This window comes from Chenopodium album, chromosome 19, assembly GCF_948465745.1.
Source record: "Chenopodium album chromosome 19, dcCheAlbu1.1, whole genome shotgun sequence".
Taxonomy (NCBI): domain Eukaryota; kingdom Viridiplantae; phylum Streptophyta; class Magnoliopsida; order Caryophyllales; family Amaranthaceae; genus Chenopodium; species Chenopodium album.
In genome coordinates this window covers 30669161-30693593 of record NC_137852.1, presented here as the reverse complement: position 1 = coordinate 30693593, position 24433 = coordinate 30669161, and the positions used below count along the sequence as shown (strand labels likewise).

Here is a 24433-nt window from a genome sequence, read left to right as displayed (position 1 = left end):
TTACCCAAAAATACATAATAGATTTGGCAAAAAATATCTCTATATAATACCAAAAACTTACCAAAAAATAGATATTCATTAACCACTGTAATTACTCCATTATTACAATAAAAATAGACATCATTAACCAATGTAATACTCCATTACAATTCCATAAAACCAGTTAAATTACAATTTCCAGATTTTTTACTGAAATTAACTAAATGAATTAACTAAATTAATTAAAACAGTATGGAAAATAGCAATCTAAGCACCTCACTCAATCCATATTATGACAAACTACTTAATTGGACCACCGCATCAAGGCCGCGCAACTAAATTAGTAACTAACTCCATTAATCTATATATATGTAGTGATCAATGTTAACAGACGCACTAATACGCCTCTAAAATGTAAAGTTAATATTCACTATTATTATTAATTTACTCCATTAATTAATAACTAATATACATATATATATATGCATATTAATTAATAGAGGCATATATATATATATATATATGTATATATATATATGCATATGCATATTATTAGAGGCCTATTATTAATTATTAATTAATTCACTTAATTATGCTGACCTCATTGCTTCTTCATCCTTCTTCCTTCACTTGAGATTAACAGACAACATCTTTAAGACGATCTAAATAAATAAATTGTTGATCTCCAAAAACCCAAAGAGGAGGCAAAATAGAACCCATCAACAAAACAACCCATCAAGAATAAAAAGCCCACAATAACAGCCCAACAGAACCCAAAGCTGAACATAAATCCAAGGGCAAAAAAGGAACCACACTATTGATTATCAGTTACTGTTCATAAGGAACAGTAGCAGAAGTTCCCATGTTTATTAAAAGGGTTTTAGATTAAAACAAAAATTAGACAAACCCATTAAAATCATGAATATATTGAAAATTGACAACAGAAAAGTGGAAACACCTTTTTCTTGTTTCCTGTTTATGGTTTCTTGTTTAAAAAAAAACAAAAAACTAAAAACAAAAAACAATGCCAAACAAGTCCTAAATTTACGATTTTGATTATTGCCCTTTTTTTTTGGAGATTTTTCTTTAGATAGTGCAATTTCATCTCGTATATCAGACATTGTTACTGATTATTGTAGCAAATTTAAAGATTGTTTTGAGAATTTTGCAATTTCAAAAGATTTGATGAGAGAGAAAGTGGAGGATGAAGAAAAATGCAGTAATTGGAAAGTGTGGGGTTGTCTAGAAAGGCTATTATGATAATCTAGTAGGGGTACGGTGGGGGTGTAGGCAAGCTTGCCTAAAGAAAGGTGTAGGTATTAATAATACGTGCCGTGCTGTGCCGGCACGGGCCCGTGCCCATCTTTAAGTGGACTAAGCATATACACAATTGAGAATAATAATTGCAACAGGGGGTTGTTATTTGACGCCCACAAATTACTCAAAACGCCCGCAAAATTACAAAATAATTACGATATTACCCTTGACTCTATTTCTTACCCTCTTCAACTCTATTTCTTATCTTCCATCCATTTCAACACCACCGCCAGTACCACCACCACCACCACCACCATCGCCACCACCACCACCATCGCCACCCGGTTACATGTCGGAGGCGGAAAGTAGGGTGTCCACCCCGCCGGACCCACTTCGTGAGGTAAATTTTGTAATTATTGTCGCCGGCAATGTACAAAACCGTCCAAAAAAACCGTTTTGACCATGGTCAAACCGCCCAGGGAATCCGGTTTGACCGTGGTCAAACCGCCCAGGGAATCCGGTTTGACCGTGGTCAAACCGCCCAGGGAATCCGGTTTGACCATGGTATAACCGGATATCTTGGGCGGTTTGACCATGGTCAAACCGCCTATTTTGGGCGTTTCGATCTACAAAAAAGACGCACCTGCTCCTCCGGCACGCCGTCTTCCTCCCTCAACCGTCCGACGTTCTTCGTCCTCGGCATCTTGGCGGTTCTCCGGTGGTGTTTTTGGGTGCTTGTGGTGGTGGTGGTAAGGGGGTTGGGTGTTGGTGAAATTGGTGGTGGTTTTTTGTTTTTTTGGTTTCAAGTGAGTTGAAGAGAATTGTTTAGGGTAGAGTGGTTCAAGGGTAGAGTGGTAATTTCATTGTAATTTTGCGGGCGTTTTGAGTAATTTGCGGGCGTCAAATAGCAGTTCACTTGCAGAATTGGAGAAAGAGGGGGAGTTCGAATAAGAGAAGGGTTGACTCCAAATCCACGAGCGAGGGGTATATGCGGCAAGTCAGTGTAATTCTGCGGAGATGTATTATCTGATTGTGGCTTAAACCCTAATAATCCCCTTCATCTCTCACTCTGTTATTCTTCTTCTTCCTCCCACTGCCGACTCTCTCTACTCTCTCTTACAATGGGGAAAGTAAAAGGAAAGCATAGATTAGACAAATTCTACCACTTAGCCAAAGAACAAGGTTACAGATCACGAGCAGCCTTCAAGCTAATCCAACTCGACGCCAAATACTCTCTTCTTCATGCTTCTCGCTCAGTCCTCGACCTTTGCGCCGCACCAGGTGGTTGGATGCAAGTCGCCGTCAATCGTGTCCCTGTTGGTTCCCTCGTTCTTGGCATCGATCTCTTTCCTATTCGCCCCATTCGTGGTTGTATCTCCGTTGAAGAAGACATTACCAAACCCAAGTGTCGCTCCACTATTAAGAAACTGCTTGCTGAGAATGGCTTCAAGGCTTTTGATCTTGTGCTTCATGATGGTTCCCCTAATGTCGGTGGTGCTTGGGCTCAGGAAGCTACTAGTCAGAATGCTTTAGTTATTGATTCGGTTAAGCTTGCTACTGAGTTCTTGGCTCCAAAGGGTACCTTTGTCACTAAGGTTTGCTTCTTTTCTACTCCCTCCGTTCCGTTTTTAAATACTTGCTCCATTTCTATTTTTTACACTATTCATTTGTCCTACTTTCATTAATGTTTATAGGTAGTTGTTGGAATCGTCTCAATGAATAAATTATTAATTTTTAAATGTTACATTTTATACTTATATAGATCAAAGACTAGCATCGGCATACGTGCCCAAGTAAAATGGAGCAAGTATTTAAATACGGAGGGAGTAATTCTCGTATTCATGTTAGCTGACCCCAAACCTTTTTTTATTGTAGTATTTTTTTATTGAAAAATCTTTTGTTAAAAAAATTTGTTGGGATGTTATATTATACAAATGGAGGAAGTCTTTGTTTCTCAAATCAATCAATCAATCAAAGCCTTAATCCCAAAAGTGGGGTCGGCTAACATGAACCAAATTTGATTATTCCGTGTAGTCATCAACATAAATCTTTCTCCTCCATCCCTTACGATCCAAAACTTCATCCTCACGTAAATCCATGCACTTCATATCCTTCCTCACTCCTTCCAACCAAGTCATCTTTGGTCTCCCTCTTCCTCGTTTAATCCCTCCATGGTCCCACTCTTCCACTCTTCGCACCGGTGCACCCTCGGGTCTCCGTCTTACATGTCCAAACCAACGCAGACGATTTTCCCTTAGTTTATCTACAATGCCCGCCACACCTACTTTCTTGCGAATAACCTCATTTCTGATTCTATCTCTTAAAGTGTTTCCACACATCCACCTTAACATGCGCATTTCCGTAACCTCCATCTTTTTAATACGCTCTTTCTTAGAAGCCCAACATTCTGTACCATAGAGCAACACTGGTCGTATGGCAGTCCTGTAGAATTTTCCCTTCAACTTTAAGGGAATGCTGCGGTCGCATAACACTCCCGTGGCCGCTCTCCATTTAAGCCACCCTGACTTAATCCTGTGGGTCACGTCTTGATCAATGTCACCATTCTTCTGGATGATCGACCCTAGGTACTTAAAACATTCACTCATGGTCAAATCCTTTCCATCCAAACTCACCACTTCATTGCGTGTCCCCCTCTGAGTGCCAAAACGACATACCAAATATTCAGTCTTACTCCGACTTAGCTTAAACCCTCTAGATTCCAACCTTTGCCTCCATTGCTCCAACTTGACATTAACCCCATCCTTAGTCTCATCCACCAAAACGATATCATCTGCGAACAGCATACACCATGGAACCTCATCTTGAATTGGTCTAGTTAATTCATCTAGAACCGTTGCAAAAAGAAAAGGGCTTAATGCAGACCCTTGATGCAATCCGATTGTAATAGGGAAATCTTTTGTCAACCCTCCGCATGTCCTCACATTTGTTGACACATCCCGATACATATCCTTAACTAGGTCTACATACCTTCGTGGGATACCTTTCTTCAACATTGCCCACCAAAGTATCTCTCTTGGCACCTTGTCATATGCCTTCTCATAATTTTTGTCTTTCAGTTTTGATTGAATTCTATGAGTGGAACCATTGTAAGTTAGTGCCTATTTGAATAACGAATTTTAAAACTTAAAAGGAATGACCTTTCTGAATTGCTCAATTTATTGCGTTTCAACGTAGTTTGTGGAAGTCCTCCAATATCGTAGTTTGTGGATTCTATGTGTTCCTTAAGTCTTATATGCTCCTAAAATCACAATTGCCAATCTAGAGACATATAATTTGCTGATTTCCAAGAACCAAAAGCTTATTTTTCTTATGTCCTGCCTTTTATAAACATTGATATTTGAGCTTAATGTGTAATGGACTGTAATGAAAGATTCAAAATTTCATCTGTTTGTTCTTCGGTTATAATTACTTCAAGAGTTGAGCTGGTTTTTTGGACAGATTATCTCATTAATCATATATCTTTGTGGTCTCGGGTTTTCAGGTCACAGGATTACAATGCCGTGCACTACTGTCTTAGGCAGGTACTGCACCTTCTTTCTAAATGTGCTGTGAAACATGATTCTTAGGGCAGTGCCAGAGTTTTCGATTCTAAATTTCATAATTACCTATATGTTGTAGCCAAATCAAAATGCTTTGCAGTTTTAGAACTTTTTTGTGCTTTAATTGGGATACTAAAGCTAGTTTGTCATCTCCTATCTGATTATTTACATCGTGATTACCTTCTTTTCATTAATCCAACCTCTCTTAATGAATCATTGGTTTGCAGTTATTTGAAAAGGTGGAGGTAACTAAACCTGTTGCCAGTCGTTCGACATCTGCAGAAATTTATGTTATTGGTCTTAAGTACAAGGCTCCAGCAAAAATTGACCCTCGCCTTCTAGATATCAAGCATTTATTTCAGGGAGCTATTGAATCAACAAAGGTATTTGAACTAGACATTGGATAGGACATATGAACATATCCTTTAGTTATTCCTTGCGTGTTATTGGAAGTGGCCATTTTTTTTTTATTGCCCTAATCTTTATTATTTTGACCTGAATTCAATGCAGGCGTATGATATATTCGAACCAAAGTAAAAGAGAAACCGTGAGGGGTGAGTTTGACGCTTTACTTCTTTATTCTTTAATAAAGACTTTATATTTCCTGATATCTGATTACCTTTTGCCTGCATGTCTAAGGGACCTATACTGTGTAAGCCAATATGTTGTTCCGTGTTCAGTTTTTACCTAGTAAGAATATCTGTATGTTTTGTGCATCTCTGCTCCCCAGAAATCTTCCTAACAATGATGTTTGTATTTCCTTGCTGCAAAAAACTGGGACTTGTTTATAGAAGGAAATAGATTAATGCTTAGCAATAAATGCTGCTGTGTTCATGTTTGTTCGGTTGTTTTTGATTGTTGATAAATGGTACTCTTAGGTATAATGATGATGTATCCCTAGTGAGAAAGGTTTGCCCTGCTGCTGAATTTGTGTGGTCATCAGATGATCCTGTTGAAACTCTTGGCAAAGTAACATCCATCAGCTTTGGTGATGATTCTAGTTTGCCTTTGAAGGAGCATCCTTCGACGACTGTGGAGGTGATTTCCTGTAGTATCTATTTTTTCACATTTGTCCTGCTATAATAATCTTACCTCTATGAGTTCTGAAACTTTGACAGGTTATAACCCTATGTGAAGACCTGCGTGTTTTGGGGAAGCAAGATTTCAAGCAGCTTTTAAAGTAAGTTTATTTATTATTTATCCCCATTTTTTAAAATGCTGATTTGTCTTGTTTCAGAGATGCCTTTTTTTTTTTTGGCCATGAAAAAAAAAATTTGAGTTCCATGCTATGTTACATTGACACGGGTACGGGTATCCGATATTGGTACGTATCCGAGTGTCGGATACGCCATTCTTAAAGATTTAGGACACGGGGACACCGTCTTAACATTGGACTCGGGTACGGATACGGCAATAATTTTTCTAAAGAAAAAAATAAATAGATAATTCGTGCAACAAATTTAAAAATTGATTACATAAACTGATAAACGCATAACAAAAGTTCTTCAACTGGATAAAACTGATTACATAAACTCATTAAAACTGATTAAAGCTAAATATCCCAAACAATGCCGACTACGTAATAAAAGACCACAAGCAGAGTCATACAAAAACAATATAGATATCAAAAGATGTTCTTCAACTGTTCAACTAAATGTCTAAATCATTGGCAGCACTATGATAACTCTAAAAAACACTTCAATTCTTCTTAAATGTCATCAAATGCTATAGCTTCAAATTCTGGTTCATTGAGGGAAAGGTCAGCAACTTCTAACAAGCTATCTCCATCAATATTATCTCCCCCTATTAAAAATGAAAACAACAGAAGTTAAAATAGATAAAATGAGAAATTATTTACAACTTACATGTTTACTTGAAAACAACAAATAAGAATTATGAGCTACTTACCAATATCCCAATATTTAGTTGGTCCCTCTGTATAATCCTTTTGCTTTCTAGAGAGCAAGCGTAAGTTGATGTGAATATAGACAAGAAGTTCCAGTCGTTGAGTATTAAGCTTGTTTCTTTTAATAGTTTGGATGCCACCATATGTGCTCCAATTCCTCTCACAACAAGAAGAAGAAGCGGGTTGCGAGAGTAGCTTGAACGCAAGGCTTTGCAACATTGGAGCTCCCGAGCCATAGTTGGACCACCATGACATAGGATCTTCATATGCCATTGCTGCAATGACATGGGGCTCATTAAAGAACCCTAAACCCCCTGAGAAAGTTCCATATTCAAGAAATACTTTTCGAGCATCATCGGCATTTGGGAAAAGCCTTTGTAAACACTTGTTTCTATTTAATGAAACCTCTTCATCTTCATTAGGAGGTACTCTTGGAATGCTGCCATCTCCTCGTATCCATTCTTGAGTGTAGTATCTAGGAACTAAAGAATGTGCCAAGCAATGTAGAGGGGTATTGCTTTTGTTCCACCTACTCTCAATGACATTTTGAATAGCATCATAAAATGGAGACTGCCTGTGAGAAAATCAGCACCTTCATGATTGAAAATAACTTTTTTCACTTGTTCGATCATCGTATCCCACATGTCATACACCAAGTGTAAGACACAAGAATCTGTATCAGCAGCCCTTAAGAAGTTCATCATGGGCAGTGTAAACTCAAGAAAATAGTCAAGTTTATCCCACCATCCATCACTCACCAACAGATCTTTAACCTCCCTCGCCTTAAGTTCAACAGGATTCCTCCCATTGACCTTGAATTTCTTCCAATCAGGATCCATTACAGTTTTTTCAAGAGCATCCTTTAGTAATCTTAACCTAGTTGCCATCACAATCTTAGACCCAAACCTAGTTTCAGCAACCTTTAAGAGTCTTAAATCAGAATAACGTTCAAAAATTGTTCTTGACAAACCATGATTCAGAACAAAATAATTAATTTCATCAACTTGCTTCACTAACTCTAAAATCCATTGACACTCTTTGTAATGGTCAGCTTTCTCACTAGGCTCACATATAGATCGCAAAACCAAATTTAAGCAATGAACAACACAGGGTGTCCAAAAAAATTTGAGGATATTTTTGTTCAATCAAACCACCAGCAGCCTTATAATTAGCAGCATTATCAGTTACAATTTGAACAATATTAGATGAGCCTACATCTTCAATGATTTTAGAGAACAAACCTGCCAGATACTCAGCATCTTTTGTAAGGATTTCGCTTGCATCAAAAGCTTTCAGAAACATAGGGCCAGAAGCTGAGGCAGCCATTATGTTTATCAAAGGCTTCGATTTGAGATCTTGCCAACCATCTGAGCAAATTGAAGCTCCTTTCTTCACCCAACTGTCTCTAATAGGTTGGAGTAATTTCTCAACATGAGCTTTCAATTGAAGTAGCAACGTTGTTCGAAGTCTATCATAAGTAGGAGGAGTATACCCATACAAGCTTCCATTGGCTAGCCTTTGACAAAATTTTCTGAAGTAAGGATTTCTAGCAAAGTTGAAAGAGAGCATGCCTGTATAAAACATCATCGCACATTCTTTATCGGCTTCTTCCCTTTCTAACACATTGAAGGCTATCTCGATTTGACCTTTTCTTTTTTTTGTATGAGCTAAATCGGAACCTTCTGGGAGAGAGATGTAATCCTGCTTTTGTTTGACGCTTAAATTATGAGCCCTTTTCTTTTGTTCAGCTTCATCATTTTCCCTCTTAATCTCGCGATACACGTCGTCTGCTATTGTGCAAGGTGCAACACCTTGTTTGGCAAGTTTAAGCAAATGAGCTTTCACTTTAGAATAAGAACCACTGACTTCTTTGTTGCAATACTTGCATCTCCACGTCTTGTTACCACCTCCACCAGCAGATACACGCAAAACCTCGACATGAGTCCATAATGGTGTTTCGTCAAACCCTACATTCTTGGTTGGCCGAGGCATGGATGCTGGATACAAGTACAAAATTTTAAGACTAACAAATCAATTAAATTATTCAAGTAAATAACAAAGTATAAAAATTTGTAGATTATCATAAGAAAAAGATTATCATAGAAAATAATGCATGCGATATAATTGAAGATTATCATAAGAAAAAGAAAATAGTTAAGAGGGAATTTGATTTGATTTACTAACATACCTTGTGATATTTGGAGATCTGATAAATTTTCTTGTAAATACTAAATTTTGTGGAGTGTTTTACTAACATCACTTTTTATATGGGTTTTTGAAAACCATTCTATATGGAGAAGCGGAAGAGTTTACCAGTAGAGTGGTAGACAATAGTTAATGAGGGAAGAGGAAGGGTCATGGAGAATAGCTAGAGTAGTCACGGAGGAAGAAGGATTGGAAAGAATATTTTTATATTACTTTATATCCATATCAATAGTAGTATCGATATAAGTAACACGGATACTTCATTGAGATAGCGAATAATCATACACTAATTCAATAATTTAGTTCGTTAAATTGATTCAATACATAATTATATATTGATCAATCGTTAATACATTGATTCAATAATCTCGTTCTTATATTAGGTTAACCAATAGCATTCTAATGTTGTTTCAATACATAATTATTAGATATTGATCAATCGATAAATCGATAATACATTGATTCGATAATCTCGTTCTATTGGATTCTTATTATTAGGTTAACCAATAGCTTTCTAATGTTGTTTCAATACATAATTAGATATTGATCAATCGATAAATTGATAATACATTGATTTGATAATCTCGTTCTATTGGATTCTTATTAGGTTAACCAATAGCTTTCTAATGTTGTTTCAATACATAATAAGATATTGATCAATCGATAAATCGATAATACATTGATTCGGTAATCTGATTCTATTATTAGGTTAGCCAATAGCTTATTATAAACGATTCCTTTGTTGTTTATTGTTGTTCTTGTAATGTTGTATACATAATTAGATATTGATCAATTGATAATTCGATAATATATTGATTCGGTAATATCGTTCTATTGGATTCTTATTAGGTTAGCCAATAGCTTACTAATGTTGTTTCAATACATAATTAGATATTGATCAATCGGTAAATTGATAATACATTGATTCGGTAATCTCATTCTATTGGATTCTTATTAGGTTAGCTAATAGCTTATTATAAACGATTCCTTTGTTGTTTAGTTTTATTTAAAACTACTACGTAAGTATAATGATGTTGATTCGATAAATTGATTCGATCATTGGTAAATATTATGATGTTGATACCGATTAGCTAGTTATAATTATTTTTATTTCACCAATGAATTATAATCTCATTTTCTAGTAAAAAATAAAAATTAGGATGTGCGTGATTTCCCAACCATTGAACTAATCAATCAAGCTTTTAAGCTTTTATATTAAAAATATATAAAAAATTTTGCGGCTACGCTGCAAATAAAAAATAATTTATTTCTTTATACACAATATTTATTTTGAAAAATGTTTCTTTTTAAAAATGTAGCAAATATCATTTATTATAATTCATTTGTTTTTCAAATATAGACAAACTCCATCTAATTACTAAAGCGTATCGGTTTTCTTCTTTGAAAAAATATTACGGAGTATTAGACTTCATTTGTGTAAAAATTAAATAAAAGTTATATATATACTCCATTTATTTAATAAAGTGTATCATATTATTTGTATTTAATATACTTCAGTAATTTAGTTGTAAGATTTTTCCAATACTTTTGTCCATAATATATCAAAAATAGTACTGTATATACAAACACTCAAAAGAAAAACACTCGAAACCTTGCTTGGGAAGCCAAAGTAGTGCCAACAAACTAGTAATAATCTAATACTAGTAATTTGTACCACTTTTCTTGGGAAGCAACAACTGCCCACACAGTTTTTTTTTAAAGTTTTAAAATTAAATTCAATAAATAAATAAATAAATATACTAAACGTCTAAAGTAAAACTGTAAAAGTATTCGTACAAATTAACAGCTGTAAAAGTAAATATAATATAATCACAATAGCAAAATTTTGCTTGAGAGTCAGTTCATCTTCTTCAACGGTTCATCTTCTTCAACTGTAAAAATTTTACAGTCACAATACTCACAAAACCTCCTTCAACATCACTTTCTTCCTATCCTCATCTAATTCTTCAAACTTTCAAAGCTTCAAGTATTTCAATGGCCGTTGTAAACTCGTAACCGTGTTCATCTTCGAAATTGTTTGAGAACCGTCTTCATCTTCTTCAAAGCTTCAACTCCTTCAATGGCCGCCGTACCCGAGAGCAAAATGGAGTATCCGGAACGGATTTCATACCCGGATCGGTGTCGCGTCGTATCGACCCGGGTATGCCGGCCAAAATGCCGTGTCCAGGTAACATAGGTTCCATGTATATATATAACTAGAACATGCATATAAATTTCTTGGTTTATCCTGACATTGATGTTCAGAGAATGAACACGGCTTATATTACATAGTAATGGTTCTAAATATCTCCTTCAACAGAATATTGTTTTGAGGAACACATATATGGCTACCCAATTTCAAGCTTTCAGATGATTTGTTACCTTTGTTTTCACAAATATGGCTGCATGTTCCGTTTTCTTCTTGGATTATAATGATCATTTGCATTAATTTTTCTTTTTCTTAAATTAATTGTGTTCTAATTTTACTACAGATGGAGGATAAATATTCGGAAGGCTCTTTCTCCAATTGGGAAAATCACTTCTACTGTTGTAAACATTGATCAGGAGAACAACATTGTGGATTAAGAGGAGGATGAGGATGAGGATGGGGATGGGGATGGGGACGAGGATGACGCATGATGTAGAGAGAAAAAAGAAACGTGAAAAGAAAATTCTTGCGAAGAGGCGGGCTAAGGTATAATTCATTTATTTATTATTTTTCAAAATCAAAGATAGTTAATTTCATGTCCTGTAATTAGTAGCTTATCTAGCTAATCCAGACCTCTGGGTATCAGAAGATAATTACATGTTTGTGGCTGTGCATCAAATAGATATTAAAGATCCTCATGGGAAATATTTTTGATATTGTCATGTGCAATGGACTTGTAGGTTATATACTTATATCCAATAAACATGGCTTTGCTGCATCTTTAATAGTTAACACTGTCACTTACACCCGAAGCTGAAGCCAAATTTTATGCTTGCTCCATTCTCTTTTAGTTGTAACTTTTCTATTTTGATACATTTCTTTTTAGTTGCAACCTTTCTATTTCTAACATCTTTACCCACTTTACTTTACCAAACTACCATTTCACATACAATTTTTTTTCAAAAAATTAGCCCACTCACTTAAAACACCCAAACCCATTTCCTAACACACTAATTAACACTAACCTTTCCCATCAATTTCCTAATGAAACATATCAGAATGCATCAATTCCCCCCCCCCCCCCCCCCCCCCCCCCCCGAAGTTATTTTAAGGAGAGTACTTGTTGACGTCACATGCAGTAAAAATAATGTAATATAAATTGTAGTTGGTTTAGAAAACTAGGCAAATACTGAGCCCTAATCATTGTATAAAAAGTGCACCTGACATAGTCCTTATTTGCGGGTTTAGCCAAAAGATTTCAATGAGGCGTAGAAAAGTGCTTTGAAATGCACCAAGGAGCACATTAACATTTTTTGGCACCAAAGTTATATATTTGTATAATATGCACCTCTCACTTCAATTTTGGGCATACCTTATGCTTTAGATTTGCACCTAGGCTCTTCGACCATTTTTGCCTTGTTGTGCTTTGAGGTTTATGTTTTATTTTTTATTTTTTACTGTTCGGTAATATGAGCCTTGAGTTTGAAGTACCTGTGCTTATGGATTTACTTTATAATCCATAAAAAAAAGGATATTATGCTCATAATTTTATCAGTAGCTCTTGATTGATTAAGAATGTGGTGTCGTAAGTTGTGATTGTTGTTGGACCTTTTAGCTTTGTGAGGATTTATTACTGGGATTAGCCATGAAGCCTTGAGTCAGGTCTCGCAATGAAACAGGGGGTGGAGTTACTAATTGTTGTCTGTTTGTTTAAGAGAATAGAGCCTTTGCATTTTTATGGGGAAGAGGTTTTACTTGGCGGCTTGTTTCTATGTAATGCCCATATTAAAGATCTTATTTATTCTAAAGATCCCTTGTATTAAAGATCTTGATTCTTATAAAAGAAAAGGATCTCTAATGATGTTCTGTTGATGTGGTCCGTTCTGGCTCTTCATGCTGGGTTTATCCATTGTTTTAAACAATATCTGTGCATAACAACTAAATGTGCCTCTTTGTATTCTCTCAAACAAATTTGATTTGTTTTTTTTTTTTTTTTTTTTTTTTTGGCTGGGGGGGAGGGGTTATATTGACTTTCTTACATTTACAAATATCACTCAACTACCTCCTATATGATATACTTATTCAATTAAAAAAAAAAAATCTCAGTATCTCCAATCACATTTAGCTTCTAATAAATGTACATTTTGATGATCAGTCTCTAAATATCCTGAAATTATGTTTGTGTATTTTATGATGCTTTGTGAATTTTCTACTATAGGATTCATACTACCGGTGATTTTTAAGTTGATGTATTATACAATAAGATTTTCTCTGATGATTTGGTTTGTTGGATCAGGATAAAGCACGAAAAGCAACAAGAATGCAAATAGATGCTCTACAAGATGGTTATGTTGACAATGAATTGTTTTCTCTTGCTTCTATCAAGGTTAGTCATTATAAGCTGCTATTTTACTTGAATTGTGGATTCCAAACATGTAGTTTGGATACTTGTTTCTTATTCTTTTCAATTTCTTGGGGAGCTGGCTTGCAGAAGAGAGAGAGAGAGAGAGAGAGAGAGAGAGAGAGAGAGAGGGGGGGGGGGGTTCCAAAATGTAGTTTGGATACTTGTTTCTTATTCTTTTCAATTTCTTGGGGAGCTGGCTTGCAGAAAGAAGGGGGGGGGGGGGGGGACGTTTATTGAAGGGGCTTGATGAAGAATCTATTTCTATTTCGGTTGAAATTGTTAGTACGGTAAAATTATTGTAACTGGATGGATAAATATAGAGCTTTGGACTTGTTTTTTCAACTCTCTTTGATGGCTGTTGCTCTAATCTCTGCGTTATTGAAGAGGGGAGGTTTATTGAAGGGACTTGATGAAAAATCAAATTTTTTCAGTTGAAATTGTTAATTCAGATCTTGGACTTGTTTTTTCAACTCTTTTTGCTTGTGGTTGCTCTAGTCTCATTGATGCTTTCAATGTTCTCTTTATTACCTGTTTTCTTGTTAAGTTGGAGCAGTTTTTTGAAGTTGCTAACATTGTAGTCATGGGGAACTAATACTACTATACTGAGAAAGCTGTACTGCACCTTGAGCTGTATGCTCCTGTATTACCTATATATTAATTTGTGTTTGCTTTCATTCAGGGCAAGGACGACTTAGCAACTATTGATACCACAGTAGATGTTGAAGGTGATGAATTGGCTGGTAGTGATGATGATGCAGACAATGAAGCTGATGAGGATAGTGAATCTAGTGACTTGGATTCTGATGAGGAGCGTTCAAGGTTGGTCCCTTTATTTCTGTTTGTTTCTGAATGGCTTTTGGTGCCCCCATGTAATGATTTTGTTATTCCCTCTGTTATTTAAGTGTTACACTTTTGCTGGCACATAATTTTAGACAACTTAATTGTTTTTAGTATAATAATACATAAGGTAATTGGGTATTAAAAAATCATAAAATAATTAATGTGAGGAGAAAAATAACTTAAAAAGTAGTTGTGGATATGTGTGGGGACTATGAGCGGAGAGATATATATTATTAAAATGTAGTTTGTCGTAACAGGAAATTTAACGTAACATTAAAAAAAAAAAAAGAAAGAGGTTGCAAAAGGAAATTTAAACACTTTAAAAAAGAAGAATTTGTAAGAAAAGGTCCTTTTAAGTAGGTCTATTTGTTGTAAAGGTCCTTTTATAAAAAAGGTGACACAAAAGGTCTTTTTATCGCACTTAGGTTGTGGTGAGAGTCCTTTCACCGGATTTAGGCCATTGACTTTTTTTTTTCCGACCAAAAAATGTCACGTGCACCACTCAAAATCCTTTTTCCTCACTTTACTCGATGACATGGTTCGGTTTGTCTTCAATTGCTTTCAAATTTAATGTGAGGGACTCTAGGATTGGAGTTTGATGATTTTTTTTTTTTCACAAAATAGGATTCGCATCAAGGTTGATGATGAAGAAATTAGGGTTTAATAAAGGAAAAAGGGGGGAAAAAGGATATTAAGTGGTCACGCGCAAGGCCCATGACTTTTTTGCCGGGAAAAAAAAGAGTCAAGGGCCGGAATCTGGTCAAAGGATCCTCGCCACAACCTTTAGTGTGATAAAAGGACCTTTATGCCACGTTTTTATAAAATAACCTTTACAACAAATAGACCTACTTAAAAAAAACCCGGAGGGAGTATGTAATCTTGTACTACCTCACTAAGTTGTGCTCCTATGATTGTCCCAGGTATGATGAACAACTAGATAAGATTCTTGATGAAGCCTATGAACGTTTCTTGGCCAAAAATGATGGTAGCACAAAGCAGAGGAAGCGTGCAAAGGAAGCATACTCTGACGTGCTCACTGTGGTAAGCTGGAACTGATGGGCTTTCTGCTTGTTTTTTTTTTATTGTCAATGTAAGTTATAGCTTCCTTGAAATGCTGTGTGACTGTTGAAGCTATCTTCTGAGGTTCCTTTTCTGCAAATCTTTGGTTCATTTGTCGGCAAAATAATTCTTTTTTTTTTTCTTCTTTTTAAATTTTTTTTGGTGGTGGAAAGGTGGGTGCTATGTACCTTTTTGCAGTTGATACCAAAATTTTGCTGTCTCGCTTGTGTGAGTTCATTTAATACTGGATTGACCTAAGATGTCTGTACATTTGTTTTTGCAGGGTAGTGATGATGATAATAATGACGTAGATCAGCCAGATGACGATTCTGACAATGATCAGGTTGATAAGGAAGCGAATCCACTTGTGGTTCCTATTGATGAAAATAGAGAACTAACCCAAGAGGAAATCAAAAACAGGTGGTATAGTCAAGACATTTTCACTGAAGCTGTAGAGGGGGGAGATCTAGGCAAGGATAGTAGTGATGAGGATGACTTGCAGATAGCTGTACAAAAGAAGAAGATTGCCCTCAGAAACAAAGCTAAAGATGGGTCAAAGCCTCATTCTTTGGGCTCAGAAGCACCAAAAAATAGGGCTGCAAAGATACAAGATGATTTAGAGGTTGTTCCGGCTCCTGTTACTGATTCAAGCAGTAGCTCAGATGATGAATCTGAGGACTATGATACTGACACAAAGTGTGAGGTGTTGGCTGCTGCAAAGAAGATGCTCAGAAAGAGAAAAAGAGACGAGATATTGGATGATGGTTACAACAAACGTACATTTGATGATCAAGGCTTGCCTAGCTGGTTTGCTGAAGATGAAAAGAGGCATAACCAACCATTGAAACCTGTCACCAAGGAGGAGATAGATGCTGAAAAGGCCCGATTCAAAGAGATCAATGCACGTCCTGCTAAGAAGGTTGCAGAAGCCAAAGCTAGAAAAAAGAGGGCTGCAATGAGGACCATGGAGAAGGTACGGAAGAAGGCTAACACTATCGCCGACCAGAATGATCTCCCTGATCGTTCAAAGTCACGGATGATTAATCAACTCTACAAGAAAGCAGCAACACCCAGAAAGCCTAAGAAGGAATTAGTTGTCACTAAAAAGGGGGTCCAGGTTAGGGCAGGGAAAGGAAAACTTCTTGTGGATAGGAGGATGAAGAGTGATGCAAGACAGCAGGGAATGAACAAGCAAAGTAAGAAAGGTTCAGGCAAGGGCAAGGGAGCTGGCAAGGGCAAGGGAGCTGGCAAGGGCTCAGTTAAAGGTTCGGGCAAGGGCAAGGGTTCTATGAAAGGTTCAAGTAGGAGTGGCGGTAAGGGTAATATGTGAGCTATATGAGGTTTGTGGAACATTGTTTCCAAGGTTTTGACAATTTTGACCTATTTGAACTCCGTCCTAGAAAGTAATTTTTTTGTTTTAAAAAAAATTGAATCTTTTGTATTGAGACATTGAGTGCACTAGTGATATACGAAGTAATTTAGTGCTTATGTGAGTCTTGTTCCAGTTTGTCACATGAATATCATGGCGCTTAAACAAAAATGTTTATGTTTTTTACTATATTTGTTTTCCATATATGTTTTGAATAGGTTTAAATAAATTGCAACTTTCGTTTTGTCTTTCTTCAAACATTTTATCTTATCGTTGCTCACACCTCACACGAGGACGGTATACTTGGATTGAGTGAAATGTATTACTAGGGGTTTAGGGTAATAAAGGTAAAATTAAACAAAATGAAAGAAAATATAAGGGAGGGGAAGATAATGATGGTGTGATTGTAAGGACTTTTTGAAAGTTGTGGTATGGTAATAGGTGAAGAAAGGGAAACTAGGCGTTCCAAAAAGAAGGGGAAATGATTTTGGTACACCTTTAATTGATTTTGACACACCCCTGTGTGAGAGCACAATTTTTTATGTTCTTCTCACATAGGGGTGTGCCAAAATCAATTAAGGGTGTGCCAAAATCAATTTCCAAAAGAAGGTTGTGAGATATGAACTATAAATGTCTAACAAGTACAGTTGGCAAGGAATCTTTTATTTTTATTTATTTATGTATTTGTACAATAGCATTAGGTCTCTTACTCTCATTATCATAATATTGATGCTTTATTTTGTGCCACTGATAATACTATGTCTTAGTCAAGGCAACACTTAATTACAATGTTTATTAAAGATCACTTAATTATATCTTAATAATTTTTTATGGTACTAGTTATCACAACTCTACAGCTTTATATATCAAAATAAATTAACTCTTAAATTTAAAAACCCACCATGCTTCACAATCATCATCAATCAATAACTATATACTAAAAGACATATCAGCAATGACACGTGTCATCTCTTGATGTGTCCTTAAGTTTTTTTTTTTTTTTTTTTTTTTTTTGGAAAACACTAATTAAGTAAAGTTATGAGGTAAAAAAAATTGACTAATAAGTGCATTTCCTTAATTGTTAAAAATTAATTATTGTCTAAATCTTAACTTTTAGAAAGAATTAAAAAAAAAAATCAATTACAACACTAAAATATCATAGATTATAATACAATCCATAATAATAATAAAAGAGTATTATAAATTATTTTGTCAAGCTAATTACCTTAATAATCAATAACTACATACGAGTAATAAACATTAATCAATAACTACATGATATATTAATTGATTGATTACTAATAATTTTATTTAATATTTGTATAAGATATTGCCAAACATAATTTGAAACATTCTGATATTCAATTAGAGTTCATAAGAAAAAGGTTGAATAAAGATATAATACATTATTTGGAAGATATGGATTAATATTGTAAATGGCTTGATCTGAAATAAAATAATAGCGTGCTTTTAATAGCGAGTACGAAGGGAATTGAATTATTTCGTGAGGTAGATATATAATTATATGATCAAATGCATAAAATCTAACTGGATCTTCCGTGATTATTTCAATAAATATTTGGTAGTTCATTTTTCAATATTATTAGACAATTTTCTTACACTAATTTTTTTTACACTAACTAAAATAGTGTAGACTTGCTGAATTGATAATAATACTAAAAATTACCGTGCGTGGCACGGGACCTAACCTAGTAATTATTTAATTAGAGAGTTTTGAACTTTTGACCATTACTTGAACTTAGTTGACAATGAAATCTCTAGTGATCTGAGCTACCAAGTTAGCTAACCCCAACCTTATCTTCCTTAGATCAAGCAAAACATAGACCCATCTAATTTGTTCTCTACTATACCTTAAACAATAGTCTTTAATCAAACACTTTATATTATGTTTATGATTAATTATCTCAACAGAAAGATAACTCATTTGATATATAAGGTTGAAAAAGATAACGTTCCCTTCAGAAAGAAAACTTGTACTCCGTATTTAATTTGGAAGTATCACGACACTCAAATTAAAAGCTTAAACACACATAGGACTGTGCACCGGTCCAAAACCGGACCGGAACCCGGAATCGACTTTTTTTGGGGGCCGAGGCCGGGACCGGACCGTAATCAACTGGACCGGGTTCTGGTCCACACCTGTTTATTCTTAGTCTCTCTCCTTGGCCACCAATCCACCACCATAACACCACCCTTAAAGCCCATTTGCCTCCTAAACTGCAACCTTGCCATGGCCACCCTCACCCCCACCCACCACGAAACTCTCTAGCCACACCGAAAAACCCTTTAACCACCCTGGAAAACCCTACACAGCCTATAAAAACTCAACCCTAACACCGAAAATTACAACCCTAAAGCCACAAAAAAACCACCCCAAGCCCTAAAAAACACCACTCAGCCCCGAAAAACACCACTTAGCCCTACTCAACCCTCAGCCAGCCCCAACACTACTACAAAAAATGGCAAATAGATCCGTTAAAATAGCCTGAGAGATTTCCTCACAATAGGTGTAGACACCCATTTGTATCTCTCCAAAACCAAACCCAGTGATGAATTCCTTTCACGTCGAACCATTATCGAATGACGTGAAAGTGGTTGAAAGTCAAGTATTGCGGTTTAAGTTTTATTAAAATTCTCTTCTCTCTGTTTTCGAAAATAACTCTATTTGTTTGAAAATAGCCAAACCAGTTTAGTTTGGTCCATAATTAAGGTCCAATAATAGTGTAGTTGGATGGGGCTCGAAAAGACCTTTCCAACGATATATTAGAAGCCCAATTCCGATGAATAATGAGGAAGTTATGGCCAAAATACTAAACTGGGCCCGGTTAATTATTTACATACGGCCCAATGATCTAGAGGAGGGCCCAATGTTAATTATTATTCCTAAAATTATTAGGATTAATTATAATTTCCTAGAAGTTTCTAGAAGATTCTTTTTAATTCTAATATTATTAGATTTAATAATTATTTATTTTAAAATAGACTTTTATTTGGAGTAAAACATTATTTTATTATCTTAAAAATACGTATTTTTATCTTCTGTACGGATTCCGTAGATCAAATTGATTAAAGATCGGATTCCGCGTGAAGAAAACGCGCTAATACAGGTTGTCGCCAAACGACAAGTCTGTCGCCACGCGATAGACTCTGTCCCCTCGCGACAGAGTCGATTCCTGGCGACAGCGTGTAGTTTTATTTCTTATCAAATTCTGTAATTTTCCGAACTATTTTCCTTATAAATAGGGTCCGAATCTCTGTTTTCAGAATCATCAACTCTCATCAAGAATTACTTAATTCTTAATCTCTCTCTCTTTCTAAACCATCTTTTTACAAAATACAATTCCGCATTCGCAAGACTTAGAATCTCCTAGCCAAGTTCGAAGTTGCCTTCGCCCTAGACGTGCAAGGTTTGATATTTTCTGAGGGTTTGGTCCAAAACTAGTCAAAACTTTATTTAATTTGATTTCAATTTAATTCTTTAATTATTCTTTATTATTTTCATTGAAGTTTACTAACTCGTGTATTTTGTTATTAGAAAGAGGTACGAGGCTTCAAAGTAAGTAGATTAGCTTACTCCCTATTTTATTAACAATGTAGATTGCATGCTTATTATTGTTTTATAATTCCTAGTATCATGTTAGGATGCTTTTAATGCTTTCTAGTATCATGTTAGGATGTTTTTAATGCTTTCTAGTATCATGTTTAGGGTGCCTTTACTTATTTCTAATATCATGTTAGCATGTTAGTGCCATGTTAGATTTAAAGCTTTGATCTTTATTGTTTAGTGACATGCTAGGATTTGTTATTAATCTTGTTATATATTAGTATCATGCCTAGGATCTTGCTATTATATTTAAGCTTTATTATTAACATGATGATAATTATTATTGTTATTATTAGGAAAATTTGCCGAGAATAATACCACCTTTCAGCGGTCTTCCAAAAATAGTACAACCTTTAGATTATTTCAAAATGGAACGACCTTTGACACACATCTTCCATAAATGGAACAAAAAACCGGTAACCTTTTTTACAAGTTACATTTGCCACGTGTTGCGTCATCATTTGTTAATATTTTATATTTTTTAACATTTGTTAAATATTAATGGTTTAATTAAAAAGAAAACCTTAAAACTAAAATAAAAAAAATAAAAAATCCCTTTACCCAGCCCCCTCCCCCTTTCACCGGAATACACCTGCTCCCTCCACCAACCTTCTCCCCGGAAACCCCATTCCCCTTTCCTTCCCACTTTTTGGTTCCCCCTCCCCTTCTCGCCATTGTTTCCGACCCCCCCCCCATCCCCTTCCCATTTCCGTTTCCGACCACCCCTCTCTTTCCCGTCCTTGATTGTAACACCCCATTCCCACCCTGTCCGCGATTTCGGCCCCCCTCCCTTTCTTGTCCTCAACCGCGGCCCAACTTCTACCTCATCCTCAATTTGCGCAGCCTCTATCCTTTCCCGAGAGGTTAGGGTTTCGGGGAAATGGGTTTCGATAATGTGGTTGTGCGGCCATAGGAGCGGAAGAAGGAAAATGGTTTTGAGGTCATTTCTGGGAAGGGTTGCGGGGTTGTTTTCGGTAAGGAGAGAGGTCCGAAATTGCGGAGGGGAAGGGGTGGTGCCGGGATTAATGGGGACGGGAAAGGGAAGGGGTTTGGAATAGGGTTGTGGGCTGGTGGAAACCGATGAAAGGGAAGGGGAAGGGGGTCGGAATCGGGGACGGGAAAGGGAGGGGGTCTGGAATCAAGGACGGGGTAGGGAGGGGGTCTGGAATCGAGGACGAGGAGGGGGGTCGGAAACGGGGACGGGAAAGGGAGGGGGGCCGGAAACAGGGACGGGTAAGGGAGGGGGGCCAAAAACAGGGATGGTAAAGGGAGGGGCATCGGAAACGGGGATGGGGGACTAGGAAGGGGGTGGTTTCCGGGGGTAGTCTGGTAGGGTAGGGGGTTGTTTAGGGGTTTTTTTTTTTTTTTTTAAGTTTTAAGTTTTTTTTTTATTATTATTTTTATTTTATTTTTAGTTTTAAGGTTGTTATTTTTTTTAAAAAAAACTGACCAATAACATTGTAACACGTGTCATAGGTAACCTATTAAACAGGTTACCAACAGGCCACGTTCCATTTTTGGCGGATGCGTATCAAAGGTCGTTCCATTTTGAAATAATTCAAAGGTTGTTCCATTAATGGAAGACCGGTAAAAGGTGGTATTATTATTGGCAAATTTTCCTTATTATTATGTTGCTTGATATATCTTATATTTGTTATTTCTTGATCACACCTTTTATGCTTGTTAAAGGGAATTTGTACTTGAAATCACGCTTAATAAGATAATTATTAATTTGGTTTAGGCTAATGTGATTTTAACTCAAGTGATCGCCAATAATAGTTTATTTGTGCATTAATATTCAACCAACATAGATAAACAGGGCAGGTTTAATATAATGTTTGTATGTTATTCGAAAAGTGCACATGAATACGAGCAGAACAAAGTGGAGGCCTATTTTATAGGGCGGGTCCTTTCTTTTGTAGATTGGATTCGTACCCTCATCCCCGGACCCTGTTTGGTTCAAGACCTTATGGAGTAGTTGATGGTCCTTTTGGATTGTCTTTTGGGTTTACAAGTTCCTAAAACTTGTTGGCGACTCTTTTGCTCACTTTTCTTTCCCTTTGGAACGCCACCGTACTTTAGTCTATGATCACAGTGGGGTTCAAGTTTGGGGTCATAATGCTTGAAATATTCCCTACAGTTTTTTGGCGACTCCGTTGGGGAGGATTTCTATTTATATTCCTGAAATTTATTTTGGCAATTATTTAGAATGAGCGGATGAGACTCGAAAAATTCTAAGTATTTCATGTGCGTGATTTGATTAACATTATTGTCATATGCATTAAAAGGTTCTCATGGGAGAGCCCCATGAGTCAATACCTAGGAATTTTACACGTAGGAAATTTGAGAAATATCTTTCATGACTAGAATCGAAAAGATGATGCGAAATCTGGAAAATTCTAAGAACACAGAAACTTGCCAAGGCATGTAGGAACTACCGTCTAGAAAACAGGGCTTGTCGCCCGTAAAAAGTTTCTGTCGCCTGGCGACAGTTCTGTTGCCTGGCGACAGAGGCTTTTTTGCGGCGACAGTCCCTGTAGTCTGGCGCCAAGTTCTTCCAATACCGAGCTAGGGGTCTGCCTTCTTGCTTTGACCATTTCTAGCATTGTTGGCTTGATTTTACTTATTGATTGAGTCCTTTTCTCACTTTTCTGAACCCATATGTGTTCTACATATGGAAATAACCCTCTGGGGGTTCCTGCTTCACCTGCCCAATGGAATATCCCACTATCATGTGCAAAGTTCAAATTTGGGTACGTGCAAAGTTTGTGAATCCACCAAACCATGGAGTCGAATTCGATTTCATCACGAACTCGCGGAATCCTGTCCATTCGCTCTAACCCTCACGGTAGGCTTGTGTGCAATGCATATGGATTCATAACCATGGACCTTTTTGACTTAGCCCATATCCTTGAACTTTAGAGGACTAGAGCCATGGTTAGGTTGCAAACTCATCATATTGTGACTATGTGAACTACTTGTGCATCCTTGCTTGTATATATTATATATGCGTTAACCGTTTGTTTGACTTGTGTTAAAGACTAAATAAATTGACTAATGACCAAAAGGACTTTGTGTAATTAATTAATTTTGAATTAATTAAAGGCTAATAAATTAATCATTTCGACTTAGTACGACTTTAGGCATGTCCATTTAGAGTAAAATTACTGGAAACAGTCCAGATTAATGTTCCAGCAATGGCACAGAAATTTGGACTGTGGCGCTGCAGTTTAGTGTCTGTCGCCTGGCGACAATTTTGTCATCTGGCGACAGGTTTTAAACAGTGGCGACAGTCCTGTTGTTTTAGCGACAGTCCAGTTTTCTTGCTCGAGTCATCGCGACGAGTCTAATTCACAGTCTACTAATCAGTTTATCAATTTATTAATGGTTCAAACCACGTTTAAGTCTTTAATTGAGTTTAGGCACTTAAAGTCCAATGGTCATACACTAAGAGTCAAAACATGTCACTCACACACACATAAAGCACACACATAACATGTTTGTCACATTATGACCATGTCTAGAGAGTCTTGTATGCGTGTTTTCCGTCATTTTTTTAGGGGGGTAAGTCGGATATTAATCCTCCAATTTTAAAACTTCATTAAATTTTCCCTTAAAATATATACCCCATTTTTGCTTATTCTTTTTTTAATTTCTAAACCACAAAGTCAAGTCAATTAGAGTCAAGTATTAAAACAAATATGGTTTAACTTACAACGCGTGGACAAGAAAGGAAGGGTGTTTGTAGGCGTCGTTTGAAGTGCGCCTACGTTAAAGCATGTTGTGAATATGCTTGGCACTCATAGGAAGTGGGAATTGTCATTACGATAAGGGACAACGATTAGGAACAAATAAAGTAGGGAGCCGCCAACAAGTTTTTAAGGAACTTGTAAACCGTTCACGGATCATAAAAGGCAACCACGATTAAGGGACAACGAAGGCAACAACGATTGACCCGTGAAGGTTACACCCCATTCATAATCCATGAGATTACTAACTCCATATGGTTCGGAACCACGAAAGGAGGATCGGGGATGATGGTACGAAGTGAGTCATGGAGTCACATTCGCCCGTATTGGC

The 24433-nt window shown here is 36.4% G+C and overlaps 1 pseudogene; it reads left to right on the top strand.

Moving 5' to 3' along the window:
• Window positions 1-2183: 2183 nt before the first annotated feature.
• LOC145593566 (adoMet-dependent rRNA methyltransferase spb1-like) lies at window positions 2184-16917 on the top strand (annotated as a pseudogene).
• The last annotated feature ends 7516 nt before the right edge of the window (window positions 16918-24433 follow it).